General features: G+C 56.4%; 1 pseudogene; it reads right to left on the reverse strand.

The window, feature by feature from the left end:
- Positions 1 to 854: 854 nt before the first annotated feature.
- On the reverse strand, positions 855 to 18,366 carry LOC138997044 (speckle-type POZ protein-like; annotated as a pseudogene).
- Between the last annotated feature and the right edge of the window lie 1,346 nt (positions 18,367 to 19,712).

Here is a 19,712-nt window from a genome sequence, read left to right on the forward strand (position 1 = left end):
GTTTCTTTGGCGATTTGTCGGTCCTCTCCCCCTCACGTGCTCCCCGACCTCTTCTTACTCTTACATTTATGGGCTTTTGGCAAATGAAACATTTTTTTTCCTTTGTAAAAAAAATCTTTATTGTTGAAATATTACATCGGTCCCCCCATTCCCCCCATTAACCTCTTCCAGATGGCTCTCTCGCGCACCCCCAGCCCCTCACCACCACTTTGTGTCCACAGATTATGCATATATGCATACAAATTTGTTGGTCGATCTCTTACTGAAACACCAATCAGAAAGGATATATGCACCCCGATGTTCATAGCGGCACAATTTACAATAGCTGAGATCTGGAAACAGCCTAAGTGCCCATCAGCAGGTGAGTGGATAAAAACCGTGGTACATCTACACCAGGGAACACTCTTCGGCCGTAAAAACAGAAAGAACTCTATCATTTGCAGCAGCATGGATGGGCCTGGAGAGCATGGTGTTGCTTTTTGCTATAGGCACCTGGCGATTTGTTCTGCTCCATCAGATGCCGGCAAGTTTCTCCAGAAACCACCGCAGGCGTGTCCTCAGGGCCAGCGCCTAAACGGAACCCCCACAGGACCAAGTCAGCCAGGCCACAGGGACACGGCGAGGAGCCACAGGGTTTCATCAGGTTGAGCAGCCCCCAGTCCCCGACCCTTCCCACTCCCCCCACCATTTTTGCCAAGTTTATTTCATGCTGTTGTAGAAATCTGGGTGGAGACGCGGTCTTCCCTCCCCAGCAGGTCAAAGCTCCACAGACCACCCTGTCTACCTGGGGGTCGTTGGAGCAACAGTGGCTGTTGCTTCTGGAACATCAAGGGAGCCATCCAGCAGGCGTGCTCTCAGGGCTGCGTCAGGCACTTGCGTGGGGGCTCCAGACAGGGGCCCTGTGCTGAAGCCAGAGAGCGGTGCACCTCAGCCACCAAGCGGGCGTAGGACGCCACCATTGCCTGTCTCCCCCTTCCCCCGCCCCCCCACAACCCCCAGAGGTCTCCAAGACATCCTCAGCATGAGAGTTGATGAAATCCACCACCTGAGTTCTCAATTGACCTGCGCTGTGGAGGTCAGCCACGGCGAGCAATTCTGCAGCGCTGTCCGGGGAGAGGTGACCGCAGAGGGCGTCCTCACACATGACCTTCAGATGCTCCCAGGTGTACTTGTCAGCATCTGCCCGCAAACCGCCAGCCGTTGTGTCCAGGTTCGGAGCCTTCCCCGTGTAAACAAAGCCCGTCATCTCCTTTCAGGCTCCACGTCAATGATTTCAATCCAATTCCTTTTGCTCTCCTCCACTGCATGTTCAAACATGGCACCACACACTGGAGAACCAGCCGCTGAGATGGCTTTGCGGGCCTGGAATTCCTGGCCAGCAACACACACGCAACAGTCTGTGGACCAGGAATCCTCCCAAAGTCCTCCTAGCTCATCGGCCAGCCGGCGCTCCGGAACCTTCACCATCTTCATGGTTTTCTGGCCAGAAATGGTGACGGAATCTGGCACCACGCTCACCTCACAGAAGAGGGTCAGCTTGTCACCAGGGAGCAGCCTGTGGGCTTCGTCCAAGAGACAACCTCTACGGATGAGTTTTTTGAACCCCCAGCCTTTGCCTTGCATAAACCCGTATGCCCGGCGACTCTCCACAGCTGTGATTTCAGGATAAAGAATTTGAATTTTGCCCGAAATTCACTCTTTAGGCAGCTGACCGGTAACAGATAGAGTGACAGGTAATCTTTGCTTTCTGCACCTGGCGGCGAGGTCCTAGCCCCTTTGGGTTTCCTCTCAAACACCATTTCGGTCTTTCATTGGCTCCTGATGAAAAGGCTGAACTCTGAACGACTTCGCCCATTTCCTCCCGGCGAGAGCTAACGTGACGGATGGTCCACATGTGGGAGAGTTTCACTGCCTCGATCTGCGTGCAGCGCCAGCTCGCAGCGCCAGGGCCACTGGGCGTTTCCGCCGGAGGCGGAGGACTTGGAGCCCGGGACGTGGCCGGCGTGAAGTTAAGTGAGATCTCCAAAGCCAGAGGACACAGATCTCTGCTCTCTCTTCACCCACGTTAGGCCAGTAGCAGTGAGACGACGTTTTCTTGTCTAACAGGAACTCTCTCAGAGCGGGGCCTCCAGCTGCCGGTACCTGTCCTGCACTCCCTTCACACCGACTGTAACATCCAGGCTTTGTTTCTAAAACACCCGTCTGAACGATGACTCTAAAACAAATGCTGCTCGGCTGGCGTGGCTCGGTGGTTGAGCGTCCACCTATGAAGCAAGAGGTCTCCGTTCCACTCCAGGTCAGGGTGTATGGCCAGGCTGCAGGCTCCATCCCCCGTGTGGGGCGTGCAGGAGGCAGCGATTCAGTGATCCTCTCTCGTCATTGATGTTTCCCTCTCTCTCTTTCCTTTTCCCTTCCTCTTGTTTGAGCTTCCCCTTATTCAAACTGCTTGGAACATTCAACTGGCAGGAACCAAATTTCTCCTCCTCAGAGCAAATCCAAGAAAGGCAATAGTTGCTTGAGAAGGATTAATACAAAGAAGTCGGCTCCTGGACCCAGCCTGCCCAGCGTGGTGGCAGTAGCTCTCAGAGGCCTCCCCGACCGGCTACGCTCCAAACACACTCCTGTGTTCTGGAAAGAGCGAGTTTGGCGCTTTGTATTGAGTCTCAGAAGACCACACCCATTTTTTTCCAGGGGATGGGATTTGAGAGGTCTTCATAGAGCTGTTCTATCCTAAAGGCGAAAAAGATGAACTAAGCATGTTTGCTAATCTCCCTAAATATACCTCTCCCAACATAATCTCGTCAAGTCACCGACCTCACAGACTGCCTCTGTATCGACATCTCTGGACATCAGGAACTTTTATTTTTATCTCTAGCCGGTCTGGCTCCGTGGAAAGAGCAAAGGACCATGGACTGAAGTGTCCCCGGTTTGATTCAGGTCGAGGGCCGGTGCCTTGGTTGCAGGCTGGATCCCGGGCCTCGTTCGGGGCCCCTGCAGGGGACAACCGATGGATGTGTCTCTCTCACATTGATGTTTCTCTCTCCAAATGAAACATTTTAAGACTCAATCCCACCACTGCGTCGTCGAAGATAAAAATCGGGTGCAAACCTTGCTTTTCTTATTTTCCCCGGCTGCTTCTCCCTCGGCCGGGGCCTCTGGGAGACTACTTGAGCCAAACCCAGCAAATCCCGGTTCAGACCGGATCCGAGCTGGCTGGGTGTGGTGGGACAAGACGCAGTGCCTCCGAGCCTCCGTTTCTTGATAAGGTTCAATGGCCGATTCTGAAACCACTCTGACCTTCTGTGCATGAAGCGCACTTGCTTCTGACTTTCCAATTCCCATGGGATCAGGAGACTGACATGGCAATGCTCCCTCCTTGCTGGCACCCTAAGACCCTACACTGAATGCCGGCGAGGACCCCGCTGGAAACTTTGTGTTGGCACCATCTCCCGGGAGGGAAGGTGAGAAGTACTTTGCAAGAGAGACTTGTCTTCCCCCTTGACCTCCTGGTTTAGCCACAGTGGCTCTGCTAAGCCGCTTTTTCCCTGTGAAAACAGTTCTGTGAAAAAATGTAAGCCGTGCAGTTATGCTGAACTTTCATAAGATGAAATGTTATAAAATGAATGTCTGACCAATAAAATATTTGATGCCAAATGAAATGGGCCTGGAGGGAATTCTGCTTTGGAGCAAACTCCCTGGGAAACAGGATGAAAAGGAAAAGAATATTTTGGAGCCACTATATGAATTTCCTCAGCAAAGGCAGCGTTTTTGGCTGCCTAGAGAGGAGAAGGCACAGTGGGTAGACATGTGGGAGCTGAGGACCAACTCCTGGAGTTCGAATCCCACCTTTGCTAGTTCTTCTTGGCGGTTACTTAACCTCTTTCTGCCTCAGGTGTCTGGTCTGTAAATTGAGGGCAAATAACAGTTTTTCCCCATAATGTTGTTGTGAGGGTTGTGCTTCTACACCTAAGGCATTTAGGAATGCCTGGTACCCTGCAAGTGCCCGGTCTCCATGGCGACCATCGTCACGGAGCACAGACTGGAGCTGGAATGTTCTTGAGAGATGACGTGTCAGATCTCTGCCTGGGGGCACGAGCTCTGGGCACCTGTTTTATCCAGGAGGCACCGGGGACCTTGAACTGTTCAAGGATGGTCCCAAGGTCACACAGCTGGTCTGGGATGGAAAGAAAGGGATGTCAGCATTCAGCAGAGTGACCCATGGACTGCACGGCTCCTGCCCCTGCGTACAGCAATGAAGTGATGATCTGGAATGACCGGGAGAAAGCGTCCCGGTTACTGAGGCTTCTGCTCAGCCAGCAGCCACTGTCCCGGGGTCACTGGGGGACAGCCGCCTGGCCTGGCACATCCTCTTCTTGGGGCAGTTCACACCCAGTCACGGGCTGATGCCCCATCTCAGCTGTGCGTGCTGGGTTTTATTTATAGCGGTGGCTAAGGGAGGCCACGGAGAGAAGGCTTTTATCACATTTCCTGAGAGAAGGGGCCGCACCACACGGGGCCACCTGGGGAAGCCCCCGCGTTGGTCAGGAGGCGGACGTGGGAGCGAAGGGAACGCCTAAGCCAGACCCCCTGCTGGGCTTTCTGCAGAAAATGCAAGGCTGGCTGGGCGCACATTCCCGCAGGACTTCAGGACGGGCGGCGTGAACACTTGCAGTGGGCTCTGGGGCACAGCGGGCTGCCCCCATGGTCCTCTGGGACCTGGTCCGGGGGACAGGAAGCAGTGGGGACGTTGGCTCAGTGTGGGAGCGTGAGGTGAGGAGGTGGTTTGAGTGCGGGCGTGGAGTCACAGGGGACACGCAAACAGCTCTGGCGGTTAGTCTGGCCCTGGAATTAATGGATGCCGTGCGGACAGACAGACTCTGCGAACCCACCTGGTCTCAGAGGTCATCCCAGCCCCAGAGCTTGACCCTTAGGGACCGGCTGAGGCCTCTCCCGAGACTGCATTGCGGTTCAGACCCCCGCCGCCCAGTCCTGCTTTCCCCGCAGCCTCCTGGGCACTGAGCCTCCCTCCTGGGTTCGATTCTAATCAAGGGCCTGTACCTCGGTTCAGGCTCGATCCCGGCCCTGGAGGGGTGCGTGTGGGAGGCACCAATTGATGTGTCTCTCTCACATTGATGTGTGTGTGTCTCTCTCTGTCTCTCCCCCTTCCCTTTCACTCTCTCTAAAAAATTCAATGGGAAAATATCCTCGGGTGAGGATTAACCAAAAAATTTAAAAAATAAAAAAATAAGAGGGAGACAGAAGGAGATTTGACGCCCTGCAGAGAGGGTGTGACGATACTCTGTCCACTGAGCCACCCTGCAAGGGCCCCTCTCTCTCACTAAGGGCACTGGTCCTTGGATTTAGGGTCCCCCGAGAGATCCAGTAAAAGCACCTCCTCTCAGCACCTCAACATGGTCCCATCACTAGCTCACCCGGGCCTGGTGACCGCTCCGGTTATGCAGGTGCTACCAGTACTGGCCTTGGTCTCAGGGGCAGCCTTCTGCCGCTGGAGGAGCTCCGTGTGTGTGTGTGTGTGTGTGTGTGTGTGAGAGAGAGTGTGTGTGTGTGTGAGTGTGTGTGTGTGTGTGTGTGAGAGTGTGTGTGTGTGTGAGTGTGTGTGTGTGTGTGTGTGTGTGAGAGAGAGTGTGTGTGAGTGTGTGTGTGTGTGTGAGTGTGTGTGTGTGTGAGAGTGTGTGTGTGTGTGAGAGAGTGTGTGAATGTGTGTGTGTGTGTGTGTGTGTGTGCGTGCGTGAGCGTGCACAGGACCGGAGCTGGAGGACCATGGAGGGACTGGGGAGCTCTCCAGTCAAGCCTCTCATGCTCAGTGAGGCTTAGGAAGGTGACGTGACCTTCGCAATGCCACATATCTAGCTCGGGGCAGACTAGTCCCAGCGGTTTGGGACACAGTCCGATCTTCCTGCTCCCCCATAACAACCAGATGGAATAAAGGCTGAGCTCTCTGTAAACTTTATTCAAATACAGGAAAGGCAGAATGGAGAAAATAATATTTTTCCCATCTGGAAGAGGTGTGGCAATTCGAATTTCTGGGCCTCCATCCATTTTTCATAAAGGGACGGGGGGGGGGGGGCAATATGATACATAACAGATAATATCACGTTCCCATGCTGGTGTTCTGGCCGGCTCTGCTGGAAGTTACTAGCTTGGCATGGCTAAGCACGCTCCCCAGAAGCTGTTCTGTTCTTGGCTGATCCACCCAAAAATGGTTTAAAAGTTTGGGGTGTAGTCTGGCCCCACGATAGCCGAAGTAGGCTGACGATTAAGGCCCAGATTCAATTTTACTTTTCTATTAAAATAAAATGTTTATTAAAAAGTTATGATGGACTCTGAGGGGCATATTAGCCTTGCCGCTGACCAGCAGGGTGACCTTGAAGAAGCAACTCCCTTCCCTAAGCCTCATTCTTATTGGGAATGAGATTAGCAGAGGATCCAGTTAGTGGGGAAATGGATGTAGCATGCGCTTAGTAAGCCCACGATGGTCCTGTCTGTGATTGCTTCCGGTTGCCAGGACTCTCAGCCCTTAGGGGAGGGAGGGGATCATCTTGAAGGGCCTCTCAGAGTTTGAAATGATAAGATGGATGGGCCCTCATTGCTCAGACAACTGGGAGGACGGTGGTGCTTTGGTTACATAGTCCCGGGGCCCAGTCCTCTGACTTTCAAGTTGAAGGCCTGTCAGGAAAGACAGAGGTCGCCCCCATCAGATCTGCAGGTCAGAAAAGGCATCAGGGCCCCAAGGAGGACTTGCTGGGCAGTCAGGGGCGTCAGGACTGGTGAGCTGGCCCAGAGATGGAGGATGTATTAGTCAAGATTCTCCAGAGAAACAGAAGCAGTAAGTGTGTTTAGGGAGGAAGGAGATTTATTTTAAAGAATTGGCTCCCATGATTTTGGGGGCTGGCAGGCAGGAGACCCAGGGAAAAGCCGCGGTTGCAGCCTGAGTCTGAAGACTGCGGCCGGCAGAATTCCTTCTCACTTGGGGGAGGTCAGCCTTTTGTCCTGTTCAGAGCTTCACCGGATTGGGTGAGGCCCACCCACATTATGGAGGACAATCTGCTTTACTCAAAGTCCACCGATGGAAATGTTAATCTCATCCAAAAATGCTCTCACAGAGAAATCCAGAATAACGTTTGACCGAAAAGCTGGGCACCGTGACCCAAGTTGACACAAAAAATTAACCATCATGGAGCGTTAGGGGCGAGGGGGGAGGGGGGGAGAACTGGTCGGAGCAGACATGAGACTTATTCTGAAAATTCGGGACCCAGTCACCCGTGCACAGTGGTCGTGTTTGGGGAACAATGGCTGAGATGGGAACGTAAGACTGAACCTTAAGTCTTGCATTGTTGGTGCTCAGCATGGGGCACTGTGATAGCCCCAGCAAGCAAGACCGTGCCAGCCACAGCACAAGGGTTAGCCAAACTGCACCAAGTGCATCTTCAACAGTGACCCCTTGTGGCCATGAGGCGCAATGACAGCAACGGACAGATGAGACTCCATTACGCCACAGGGACCTCGGAGGCAGGAATAACCCCTTGGAGACAGAGTGAGCTTCAAGGACCCAAACAGCAGCTGGGTAGGTGCGAGTTGGGGTTAGGGGTCAGGTGTGCGGAAAGGGGTCCTCGAGAAGGAGATGAGGACTTGCTGCAAGTTGAGCACAAATCCTTCCGCGACTCCCTGGGCAAGGACCAGGTGCCAGCTGCACCGCGGTGGCGAGAACAGCCTGCCCTGTGACAGGTAACAGGTGGCCAGGCCTCCCCTCACTGCCCGTGCACAGCCGTGGCAGAAGCCTCGAAGGAGTCCCCACGGTTTACGTGGCAGTGTGAGCAGAAGGTACTCCCTAAGCGGTGGGGGAGGAGGGGTGTGTAGGAAGGTCGGAAAAGGGGCATCGATCCGTGCCTGCCATATGTCAGGCCTGGGTGAGGGGCTCGCCCTCAGACCACCCTGGCAGGCGGGTCTCCATGTTCCTATTTCCCATGTGGGGAAACCGAGGCACAGAGACATTTAAGAACGTATCCATGGTTTAGTAACGAATCCCACAGTGGCAGAACCCGGGAGAGCAGCTGTTTCCCCTCACCGTGGCTTCCCGAGAAAGGGGTGCCTCTGCGGACGCTTCCTTAGGAAGCACAGGAATACCAGACACACCCCGCCCGCCCACCGAGGACGCCTTGGCTCACAGATGGTCCTTTTCCCGCCACAACCGTTTGCTTTCGGGATTCTTCTCCGAGGCCCGCGGAGACACACAGCGCGATCGTTTTCACGTCTGTTCCCCGCAATCTGCAATTACACGCCGGTGGGAAAGTTGCCCCTTTCCCTGTGGCGACTTAGAGTGAACCCGGGGCGTCTCAGAGGACCAGGCTCAGGGGCAGAGAGCGGCCTTTACCCATTGCCCCCTCGGGGCCACAGACCCCCTGAGCAGGCCGGGCAGGGGGCCTCATCCCAGAAAATCACACAGAACCAGCAAAACCACTTATGAGTCTGTCTTAGAAAGAAAATACCTTACAATTCTGAGTAGGTTCCTCATATAAAACCACGAAGCTGCTTCCTCCCCATCGTTAAATAGGTTTTAAAAATACGTTGTCCTCCAAATAGAAAAGTCTTATTCTCACGATGCTCCCATAGGCTTTGAGTTGGACATTCTAGAGTTAAAAGTCCGACATGCACTGTGCAACCCGGGTCAGTCACTTAACCTCTCGGAGCCTCGGTGAGCTCAGTGTAGGAAGGGCGGTCACCCCTTTGGCCTTGGCTGCTGTGGGGACTGATGGCACTCACGGAGGTGAGAGGTCTGTAAGCTACAAAGCGCTGGCTCACGCGGAGGATTATTCCTTTCATAGCTACGCTATCTGGGTCTTAGGACAGAAGGAAGGAGTTTTTGCCCTCGGGGAGCTGAGCTCTCTGTTGGGGGTCGGGGCTGTCTGTGGGGGGGACTGTGGCCCAGCAGGGACAACACTCGGTGTTCAGTCCGACTTGGGTTTTCCCTTGTGCTATTTAGGACTCGAGCCTCGCAGGAGGAGAGCCGGCCCTGCCCCACACCCTGCCCGGCCCATACCCAGCTGCTCTGCGAGTCCCCAAATATGAAGCTCCACCCCCGTTCTGCAAGCAGGGACTCCGGCCACAGATGCGCCTCCGCGGGGTCCCCCTGGGGCTGGCCTGGCCCCTGCACTTGGGGGACATGTCTCAGCCCTCACCTCCCCCAAGTGGCTGTGAAGCTTTTCCTGCTCAGCCTCCCTTGGGTGGGCTCCGTCGGGCGAGCGCACACCTATGGAAACTGCCTCCGTCCCAGGTCCCCTGCAGCGTGAGTGCAGGCCGGGCCCCTCTGGCGTCTGTCACAGAGGGGGTGCTGGGCTTTGGGGACCCCACAGTCCATTTCCATCCTGGGCAGGCTGGGCTGCCCTGAGAAACACTGGTCCCACCTTCTGATTTGATTGTCCTATTTGAGCACTTTGACGGGGGGGGGGGGGGGGGGGGGCTCTAAGTGCATCGTTGAAGGTGCCCGTGTGGGAACGAGCAGGTGGACCTGCATGTCCCGCGCCTCCCTCATGCTGCCCTGCTCTGAGGCCCCGCCGTCTGAGCTGTTACCGAGGCATTACCTGGTGGACACATTTGATCCTTCCCTCCCTGGCACCCGGCACCCTGCTGATCAGGGATCCTTTTGAGTCAGCCCTCATGCAGTCATCCAACAAACATGGAGTTTCTGCTGTGCACCTGGCACTGTGATGGGTTCCGGAGAGCCCCAGGGTCCTGTGCTCGCCAGCTTGCCATCCGGAAGGAGTCAAGGCCCGGGCAGGCCGCGGAGTCAGTGAGCCACACATCCTGCACCTCCCGTTACCGGCAGAGTCGGGGAGAGACAGGCTCACCCAGGGTAGGACACCCCCTTCCCACCTCCCAGCCCACAAGGTGCCGAGGATTGAGCCCCGAATCCAGCCACGTGGGAAATGACACATGTCGCTGGACTGTGGTGGATCCGCAGGCCCAGAGCTAGGACGGGCCCCTTCCCCGGCTTCCCGGGGCTGGGTGGGCTCAGCTGCTCCCATGGGCCGCTGCGGCCCAGCATTTCCGGGGCCAGGATTAAACGTTGATGGACAGCGGGCCGCGGAAGGCCTCTCTGGTTGCAGGCCGCGAGGCGCCTCCTCTGGAATCCCCGCGGCAGCGCATCCGAGCCTGCTCCTGGCAGCCGGCTGGGACCTACCCGGGAAAGACCATCCACGCTGCGTGGAGAGGCTCGCTTCCTCATTTTACCGCCAGAAGCGCTCGGGGGCAGGGCCTGCGGACGGAAAACCAGAGCTGTGGCAGCTGGAAAGCTTTTGTTTTATTTATGAGGCTGATTTGTGTACGTTAAGGCCAATTGGTAGAAACCGGTCCATTGGCAAACTGGCAGACAGAGAACAATCTTGATTTAAGACCCAAAGCAACGAAGCTGAGGCAATAAAAAGAGAATCACTTTCATTAAGGCAACAAGCAGACGCCGCCCTCCGCAAGCTGTTTTCCTTCCTGGATTCCGAACTCCTCTCACAGCCAGAGACAGACCAGAGGCTCGATAAGACGGGAGAAAGCGAGACGGGACGAGTCGGGGAGAAGGGACTGTGTACGGAGGGTGAATGTAGCTGGAGAAAGAGAGAATGCACAGAAATACGGGATACTGTCGGGGTATCCAAAGAGCTCATTTCCTTTGTATGTTTTAATTGAGGTGTAACATACATAAGTATGAAAATCTTACGGTCATAGCGCGTGTGACGGGTGTTGCCTGCGCCCAGGTAACCGAGCCTGTAAAGTCGGACGCGTGCCGCATCCTGGCGGCCTCCCCTCTGGTCGGCAGCCTGGACTTTCCCCCCCTTGTGTGAGCATTGCCTCTCCTGAAGGCTTCCTGTGAACGGAGTCGTGCAGTAAGTGCCCCTCTGTGCCCGGCTGATTCCTCCCGCTAACACCTCCGTGCGGACCAGCCGCGTCAGCCCCTGGAATGCGTCAGCTCTTTCCCAGCGCAGAGGAGAGCCTGCGACCTGCACAGCTTCCTTCCGAGTCTCCCAGGAGCAGGAGCCGAGACAGATGGGAAGATCTGAGGGCCCAGGGAGAGTAGGTTGGAACCGGGAGACCGTCAATGAGGAGCGTGTGGTCCAGCAGGTGATGGCTCTGCCCGCTGCAGCACAGACAGGCAGCTCAGAGGGAGCCCACCCGGGGAGAGGGAGCTGGTATAGACCCCCCAGCTGCCCCAGGCACCGTCCCCTACCCCTGCACCCCTGGGGGCAGGAATTCCCAGCACCTCTAGCTTATTCTGTGGGTCAGGGGAAGCTCTCAGGCAAGGGGAGGCCGCTGGTGTTGGGAAGTGGGCAGTGTGGGCCGACAGGTGAGGGCTCCACAGTGTCCACTCCACGGGGAGAACGCCCCCCCCCCCCCACCAGCCACCGTCGCTGTGCGGACGGAGCGCCTGCTCCGGCCCCGCCTGAACCCACTGCCTCTTCTGAGGCTGAGCTCACCCAGTTCCCTTCCTGGGGATGAGCCTGCATTGGCTCCTCCGTCAAATGGCATGGCAAGTCGCACCTGCGGGGGACATGGGGGACGGGGGGACGGGGGTGGGGTGCTCACACCTGGGGCTGCTCAGCGAGGTTCCAGCTGGGGCCTCCCACCTCTCGCCCCCAGGCTGTGCCCTCCAGCAGAGCCAGCTTGTCCCTTCTCTTCCAGGGCCAGAGAGCAACACAGAAGCTCAGGGTGACAAGTGTGACACGAGTTGGACTCGCTTGGCCTGCCGGGGATTGAACATAGACCTGTGAACCAGGAGGGCCGGGTTCGATTCCCAGTCAGGGCACAGGCCTGTGTTGTGGGCTGATCCCCAGTAGGGGGCGTACAGGAGGCAGCCGATCCATGATTCTCTCTCATCACCGATGTTTCTCTCTCTCCCTTTCCCTTCCTCTCGGAAAGCAATACAAATGTATTTAAAAAAATAAATAAAATAAATAAAATGCCGGACTCCTCATCTCTAGGCTCTGCTTGCTGGGCGACCCACCTTTCCCACTCCTGAGCCCAGGACACCCACAGCGGGATGGCCAGTGGCCGAGAGAGGATTAGACCGTTTCTGAAAAGTCTTACACAAACAAACAAGTCTTCCCTCTCCGCCCGCACCCCCTCCTCCCTCCCCCCTCCCTCCCCACCCCTACCAGCCACCACCGGAATGAGAAGGTCTCTCAGTGTAATTTCAAACAGCCCCTCTTTGGGGGCCTGTGGCTACAGGACCCTAAACAGGCCTCCCTCCGGATCCTGGGGATCCTGGCAGAAGCCGGTTGAACTGCCCCGGGCCGGGGGTGGGGGAGGTGGGGAGGGGGGACGGGGGATGGGGGGCAGCTCCCATCTCCAGGACCCATAAAATTGCCATGACTCCTCCTCGGGGGCTCGGCTCGGGCCCTTTACAGTTTCAAAGCCTTTTCCTGTCCGGCTTCTCCTTTGATCTTTGAAACCAGCCCTACTGTGAGCAGGCCAGAGCGGCCTCATTAGATTCCCTTTCACAAGGATCAGGGAGGCCCAGAGAGGGTGAGCCACCCCTCCACAGTCACACAGCAAGGTACGGGCAGAGCCCGGTTGGGGACCCCGCCTCCAGACTCGCTCCTGGAGAAGCACCTTCTCCACGGAGGCCCTGTGCACCCCAATATCAAACCCTGAGGTTCTGGAAGCGGGGGCCAGGCCAGTCCCTTCCTGCCTTTTAAAAAGAGCTCTTTTCTCGTCCCGCCCCTTCTTTTTAGTAAGTAGAACCATTAGTTTTTATTGACAGGACTAATGCTTTTCATTTAGGGCCAATTACAATAGGAAGGGAGACGCTTAAGGGTAACTGGGTGATGAAAGGCTCCCATTAGGGACAGGCTCTGGGCTGCTGTTTCCCATTTGTAACGCCGGTTCCACATGCCAGTCATATTCGGGCCAGAGCCGGTGGCGCCCGGGGAGCGCGCGCGGCCGCCTGGGGAAACCCAATACTTTTATCAAATCGCCAGATGGCCCCGTATTAGAGAAACCATTCATTTAATTTATTCTTTCCCCTCAGCGCTGCCTGGATGCTCCGGCGACGGCTCTGCCTCACCCCTCGGACCTTCCAGTAGCCCCGATGCTCCTCCTGAAATAATTGCGTTTTGGGTTTTACTGGTGCCCCCGCGGCGGCTTGTAAACTTTTGCTCATTTTTCCCGCCTGGTTTTTTTGTTTTGTTTTGCAATTTTGTTCAAGACGGGAGAAGACCAATATGCGCTTTGGTGCTTCCCCGGTCCTGGGTGCTGGCTTCCGCCCTTCGTTTCTCTGCAAGCACGTGGCCCGTGAAGTCGCCTTCAGATGCACCCACTTCACAGATGAGGAAATGGAGGCTCCCAGCGGCCCCCTCGCTTGGCAGGAAGTCTTCCTCTGACCTTTTTCAGGGCTGCAAACAATTTGGAGTCGAGACTAAAAACTCCTAATAGTCTGATATAGTGTGTATTTACATGGCATTTCCCCCTTTAAACCCGAGACCTGGCAGCCCGGGATATGCAGAGGAGCCGGATGGCTGTGGTGTGGTGTCTCCGCAGAAGGTTTGGCATCGCTGCCGCCTGCTTTTGTGTGCTTTTTCCTTAAGGTTTGTGAGAGGAAACCAGCACTTGCTTCAAGGGGCTGAGCCAGGGGGGGTTGGGCCCTGGGAGGGGAGAGGGGACATAAACAGAGAAACGAGGAGCGTAAACAGCAAATCAGCCCAGGACAGAGACTCCGGGACAGGGGACAGGACCGGCGGGCGGGAAGGGACTTCTCACTGGAGCGGGCGGGAATTGAAGGAGGAGGCTGCAATGGGCTTCGAGTCCTGCAGACAGATTGGGTTCAGAGCAGGAAAGTCCTGAGTGCGAGGGGATGCTCCTGCTGGTGACGTCATTCCCAGGGGCAGGGGCGAGAGCGCACCTGAGGTGCGGGGGAAGAGTGGGTGGGTCGAGAAGGAACTGCGGTGATGAGTGATGAGCCCAGGAGCCAGGGCGCGTGTCGGTGAGCAGTGGGTGATGCCCTCCGCCCAGCTGGGATGTCGGGGGGGTGGGGAGGGGGAGAACAGCCGCTGCGCCTCTGTCCACATTCGCGTGGGGGCACCTGTGTGACGTCAAACCTAAGGGCCCACAGCCAACCCTCCTGTCTGGGATGCCACCGCCTGAACGTACACCCACACTGGGGATCGAGGGTTTGGCTTCTTTTCTCGCAAGGAACCCGTTGTTGCATCCGCGACACCCCTCATCATCGCTGGTGTTAGCATTGAGGAGCTACAGGCTCCCCTACCCCCGAGCACACCCCGGTTCAAGTTTTCCCAAGAATATGCATCCTGTGTTTTTGATCCCAACTTTTCTAGACCGACTGCATCTCCCAATGCTTCATTTCTGGGTGAGAATTATTGTAATGAAAATTACATTTAAATCCAAATAACACAACATTTTCTCTAAATAAAATGATGCATGGGGAAAGCCTCCAATTACATTCCAAATAAACTGTCAGAAGAACACGGACGGATGCCAGCAAGCAGAGAGTGTGTCTCAGAGGACGCTGCTGCTGAGAGGCCTCACAGGTTCTCCCCGGGCAGGCCCTTCTCTGCCACTGGGTGCTTGCCCACAGTGCGGCTCACATCGTGCCTCTGTGTCTGCCTAGTGTGAACAGTGTGTCCCCTCTCAAGTTGAAGGTGGTGTCAAGAAAAGTGTTTCCAGTGGAAGAAAAGGTGCGACCACAGAGGGCGTGTATCAGCCAGCTCTCGCTGTGTAACAAAATGCCCCCAACATTCAGTGACTTAAAATGACAATGGTGCCTCTGCCGGGCGACTGGAGGTTGGCTGGGCTCAGCCGATGCATGACTGAGATGGAAAAGAACCGGTGTGGAAGGTGAGGAGCCTCCGTGGTTGGTGCAGGACGTGTTACGTGTGGGAGAGCTGTTACATATCCACATCAAGGTGTCAGGCAGGAGGCTGGACAATGGGCCTGGGCCTCGGGGAGAGGACAAGTCTGGGGAGCAAGTGGGGGAGTGTCTGTAGGTATTGGAAGCATAAACTGGGAAGAAGGCAGCCAGGGAGTGAATGTGGAGAAGAGAAGATACTGAGCACATCCAAGACCGCGAGAAAGGGGGGATTCACCGAGGTCACCTCGCTCCTAAGAGACAGAGGCAAGGAGAAGCAGGGAAGCCAGTCTGTACCTCCTCCCCGGTCCCAACGTGGTGGCCCCAGGACTGGGTTTTGTGAAACTGCACAGAGTTTTTTGTTAAAAACAAACAAACAAACAAACAAACAAAACACCCTGAAGCTCGGTTTGTCTCAGTGGTTGAGCATCGACCTATGAACCAGGAGGTCCCAGGTTTGATTCCAGTCAAGGGCACATGCCCGGGTTGCGGGCTCGATCCCCAGTGTAGGGTGTGCAGGAGGCAGCCAATCCATGATTCTCATCATTGATGTTTCTAACTCTCTCTCCCGCTCCCTTCCTCTTTGCAATCAATGAAAATATATTTTTTAAAAAACTAAAAACAAACCAACCAAAAAAACAAACCCTGAATCAGTCAATAACGTTGAAAAATGGAATAATTTCACCAAAAAGTCTAGATTTTCAGCTTCTCTCGACACATTAGCTCGGGGCATATGGGTCCTGGATCCCAGCCCAGCAGCACGTCGTCAGAGCTGAGAAGTGGGTGCCGCAGACCCCACCACTCCCTGCTGCCTCAGGCTGACCCACTTTGCTTGCTGGTGTTTCCTGCCTAACCCTGTGGGCCCTTGAGTTAGCAACGCCCTGGCGGGGCCTGTGGGATTCCTCCACACCTTCCCAGCTCGCGGCCAGGATTCCTGGCTACCCACGGCCTCAGAGCCCGTGTGTGTGTGTGTGTGTGTGTGTGTGTGACCTCCTGGGGACCCGGCAGCTCCTCTTTGATGGCGAGGTGCATGAGTCCGTCACTGAGGACGCAGAGAACAGGCCGTGTAAAGCGTTTTATGTGAGGAGCGGGAGCCGTCCTCTCAGCTGGAAACGGGCCACATCGGGGCCAAGTCTGGAGTTCACGTGAAGGACTCAGCTCCCCCGGAGGCTTTTGGGACGAGCGCAGGGATGTGAGGAGGAAGGGGGAGGCCGCCCGCTGCAGGGCCCGGCTGCTGGTGGCTCCCCCGGGCCCAGGCTGGCTCTGGGTGCCTCGGGTCCTGAACGGCCACAGCGGGAAACGGCAAAGCAACCGTTTTTCCCAGGCACCGTCCTCAGCCTCCTCGAAGCCCAGAGGAATGTTAATGGCTCCGGGTTGGTGCTCTTGGCATCATTTGCCACTGAAATATGAACCAGATTTCAGCCACCGCGGCTGCAGCCGGTGAGGGTCCCAGGCCTGGAACGCCGGCGGGGGCCGCAGCCATCTCTCGGCTCTTGTTGGCCACACGAGGGGCACCCACGGGAGATGGGCGTGGAGGGGTCACAGCCTTCAGGGTCCAGCTTAGCTGAGAAGTCACAGCACTGTGGTCACTGGCGAGTCACTTGGCTTTTCTGGACCTCAGCTTTCCCATCTCTGAAATGGGAGAGGAGTTGCCGTTGATAACAAATTACAAGGGGCTCCAGGAAGCTTTTTGGGATTCCCGCCCTGGGCCTCAGTGCTATGAGACAGTGCGAGCAGTGTGTGTGGGGGGGGGGGCGGGGGGGGGAATTGGCACCTACTGCCTCTGCCACGTGTGCACTGTGTGGCCTTGGACAAATCATTGGGCCTCTCTGTGCCTCAGTGCCTTCATCTGTAAAGTGGGGATGATAGTGGTCCCTACATGGACTCGCTGGGAGGGCACTAGTCCGGCCTGAGAGCTTGGTAGTGAGGACCAATAGGGCGACAAGAACACTTGGGGAGCCCAGGCTCCAGGTGCCCTGCACAGCGAATGGGGCAGACAGCTGGGGAGGGCTCAGCGTGGCCCCAGCATTTCAGATGCGCTCCAGCTTGTTCGCCATCGTGCGGGGTGGGATAGCGGCCCCTCGCAACTCATGTCCACCGTGAACCTCGGGTGTGGCTGTATTTGGAAACAGGTCTTGGTAGGTGTCGTTAGGATGAGGTCATGTTGGAGTAGGGTGGGCCCTGAATCCATAGGCAGGCCATGTGCAGACACAGAGATACGCAGAGGGACGGGGGCGCCCTAGCTGGTGTGACTCAGTGGGTAGAGCACTGGCCTGAGGACTGAAGGGTCTGGGTTCCATTCCGGTCAAGGGCACGTACCTCGTTGCAGGCTCGATCCCAGCCCTGATTGGGGCGCGTGTGGGAGGCAACCAATCGATGTGTTTCTCTCACATGGATGTTTCTCTCTCTGGGTCTCTCCCCCTCCCTTCACACTGACAGATGACGCAGGAAGGATTCCTCCTGGGAATTTTAGAGGAAGGACGGCCCAGCTGAGCCCTTGGCTTCGAGTTCCAGCCTCTGGGACTGTAAGGTGATAGATTTTGGTCATTTTCAACCACCCAGGTTTGTATCAGTGGCCCAGGAAACGAATATAGCCATGATTAGTCATCTATGAATAAAAGGAGGGGTAATCAGAGATGTGGGCTGTGTGTGTGTGTGTGTGTGTGTGTGTGTACACCAATAAAGAGCTCACAACCTGCCAGCTATTTGCAAGTTAAACAACAACAAACAAACAAGGTGGGGAGGGGAAGGAGGGAGAGAATGGCTATTTTTTATAGGGAAATGTCTGCAGCATCAGGCACTTTGCTAGAGGCGACTGATGCTGTTACCCACAGGAAATTGGGGCTCAGAAAGGTCACGCAGCCGCTCCTGGTCACACGGCCAAGGAGAGGGAGCCCTGCCCTGGTGACTCCAGGCCTTGGAAATGCAGGCTGAGGCGTGGGTGCGTGCGTGCGTGCGTGCGTGAACGCCTTGAGTGTGTGAGTAGCCCTGGCACTCTAATTTCCCCTCCTGTTCTGTTCTGAATTTGGTTCCCAGTCTCACAGTTCCAGGGAGACAGTAAAGGATTTTCCTCCTGAATGGAATCGTGGCCCCAAAGTGGTGGCCACTCTGGGGGCAGCCACTCCGGTGTCTCTTCAGGAGGGACCGGGCCATGAGGGGTGACGTGGTCTGCAGGCCCTTTGGGACCTGCCGCAGGACTCGCATCATGGCCCACTCCCTCCCGCTGGCAGGCCTGCTCATCACGGGTTGGGGGGCGGGGGCGGGGGGGCAGACCTGGCCACTCCCGCCCCCACGCTCCAGACGCAGAGTTCTGGCGAATAAGACCATGCAAAGGGCATTTCATTGTCGTCCACAGCAGCATGGCCGTAGCCGCACAGCGAGGCGGCTCTCACGCCGACAGCCACGGCGAGGAGCCGGGGCTCGGTGGTACGGCTCCAGAGCTCGTTAATTCCTGACCTCTGGCGTCCACTCGGGTCCTCTGTGTTGGAAGGAATTCTCATTCGCGGGATAAACAGTTGCAAATGGTAGCACTTTCCGGGCCTCTTGTCTGGCGGTCTGGACAGAATCTAGTTAATCCGTAGTCCAAGTCGTAACACATTTGTGGTGGCCCCCAGCGTGTGAAATCTGGTTCTGCGTGTGTGTGTCATTTTTATCCCATTTCTATAATAGTTAACAACTGTATTACAGCGCTGAAATATGAAACACGCCTCTGAAGCATTCCTGGAAGGAAAAAAACAACAGTTCGAAATCGCTGGGTGAGATGTTACCAGGGTCCTTCCCGGCCCAGACACGCTTGTGGCGAGAGGACTGTTTTGCTGCCACAGTCACACGGCAGCGCCAGCCAGTCCGACACTCGCTGCCTTCAAACAAGCCAGTGTTTCTCTCTGTCCTGAGGGGGCTGGTGACTAGGGCTGGGCTCAGCGGGGTGGCTCTTCTGGTCTCGGTTGGGGTCCCGTTCACTTCTGGTGGCTGGTGGCGGGCTGGCTGATCTGGAGTGGCCTCAGCCGGGACAGCGGAGGAATGGGGCTGCCCCAGGTGCCTCCAGGAGGTCAGCCCAGGTTGCTCTCACAGCAAAGGCAGAGCTGCAAGAGCAGGAAAGACACTCATCAGCCCTTTTCCGAGCTTGTGCACACCTTACGTTGTTTCACATCCTTTGTACAAGGGCAGGTCACGTGGATGAACTCCGGGGTAGGGAGATAGACTCCGTTTCTCCTGGGAGAGGAACTTCGAAGTCACATGGCGCAGGCGATGGGCAGGGGTGGGAAATCAGGGCCATGGGTGCAACCGTGTCCCCTGCTCGCCCCCTCCAGCCCCTGTGCTGGCCCATTAGGAGAGGGAGGTTCAGCCAGCCATGCAGGGGCTCAGGGACCTCTCCAGCCGGCCCAGGTAAGTACTCCCTCGCTGCTGCTGCTCTACAGCACGAGCCTGGTAAGAGCTCAGCACCTATCGTGACGAGACCAGTGGCTGGGTTTTCACACCTGCATAGATGAAGGTCCCTCCTCCTCGCTCTGTGTGTCTCTTGCTCTCTCGGATGCCTGTCCTGGGGCAGAGGGAACTGAGCATGCACTTCCTGTCTGCAGAAGGAAGTCCCTCGCCCATGGGGCCTCCCCACCCTGCAGAAGAGTGGACCCCCTGCTTCTGCTTCCCAGCCTGGGACTCGGTGCATAAGCCCATTTGGGGTTCAGGTCTAAGCTCTCCTCCTCCAGCCCAGCTCCTGGGTGGTCCTGTACTTTGGGTCATCAAGTGCATATCTCAGGTGGGACCTGGCCCGTGTCTGTGCTTGTCTCCTGCCTGGAAGGTGGGGAGGGTGGCTGACAGCCCCCGCCCCCCGAATCTGTAATAATCC

The sequence above is a fragment of the Myotis yumanensis genome, unplaced genomic scaffold (genome assembly GCF_028538775.1).
Source record: "Myotis yumanensis isolate MYYU_CA2020_CCGP unplaced genomic scaffold, mMyoYum1.0.hap1 SCAF_1, whole genome shotgun sequence".
Taxonomy (NCBI): Eukaryota; Metazoa; Chordata; class Mammalia; order Chiroptera; family Vespertilionidae; genus Myotis; species Myotis yumanensis.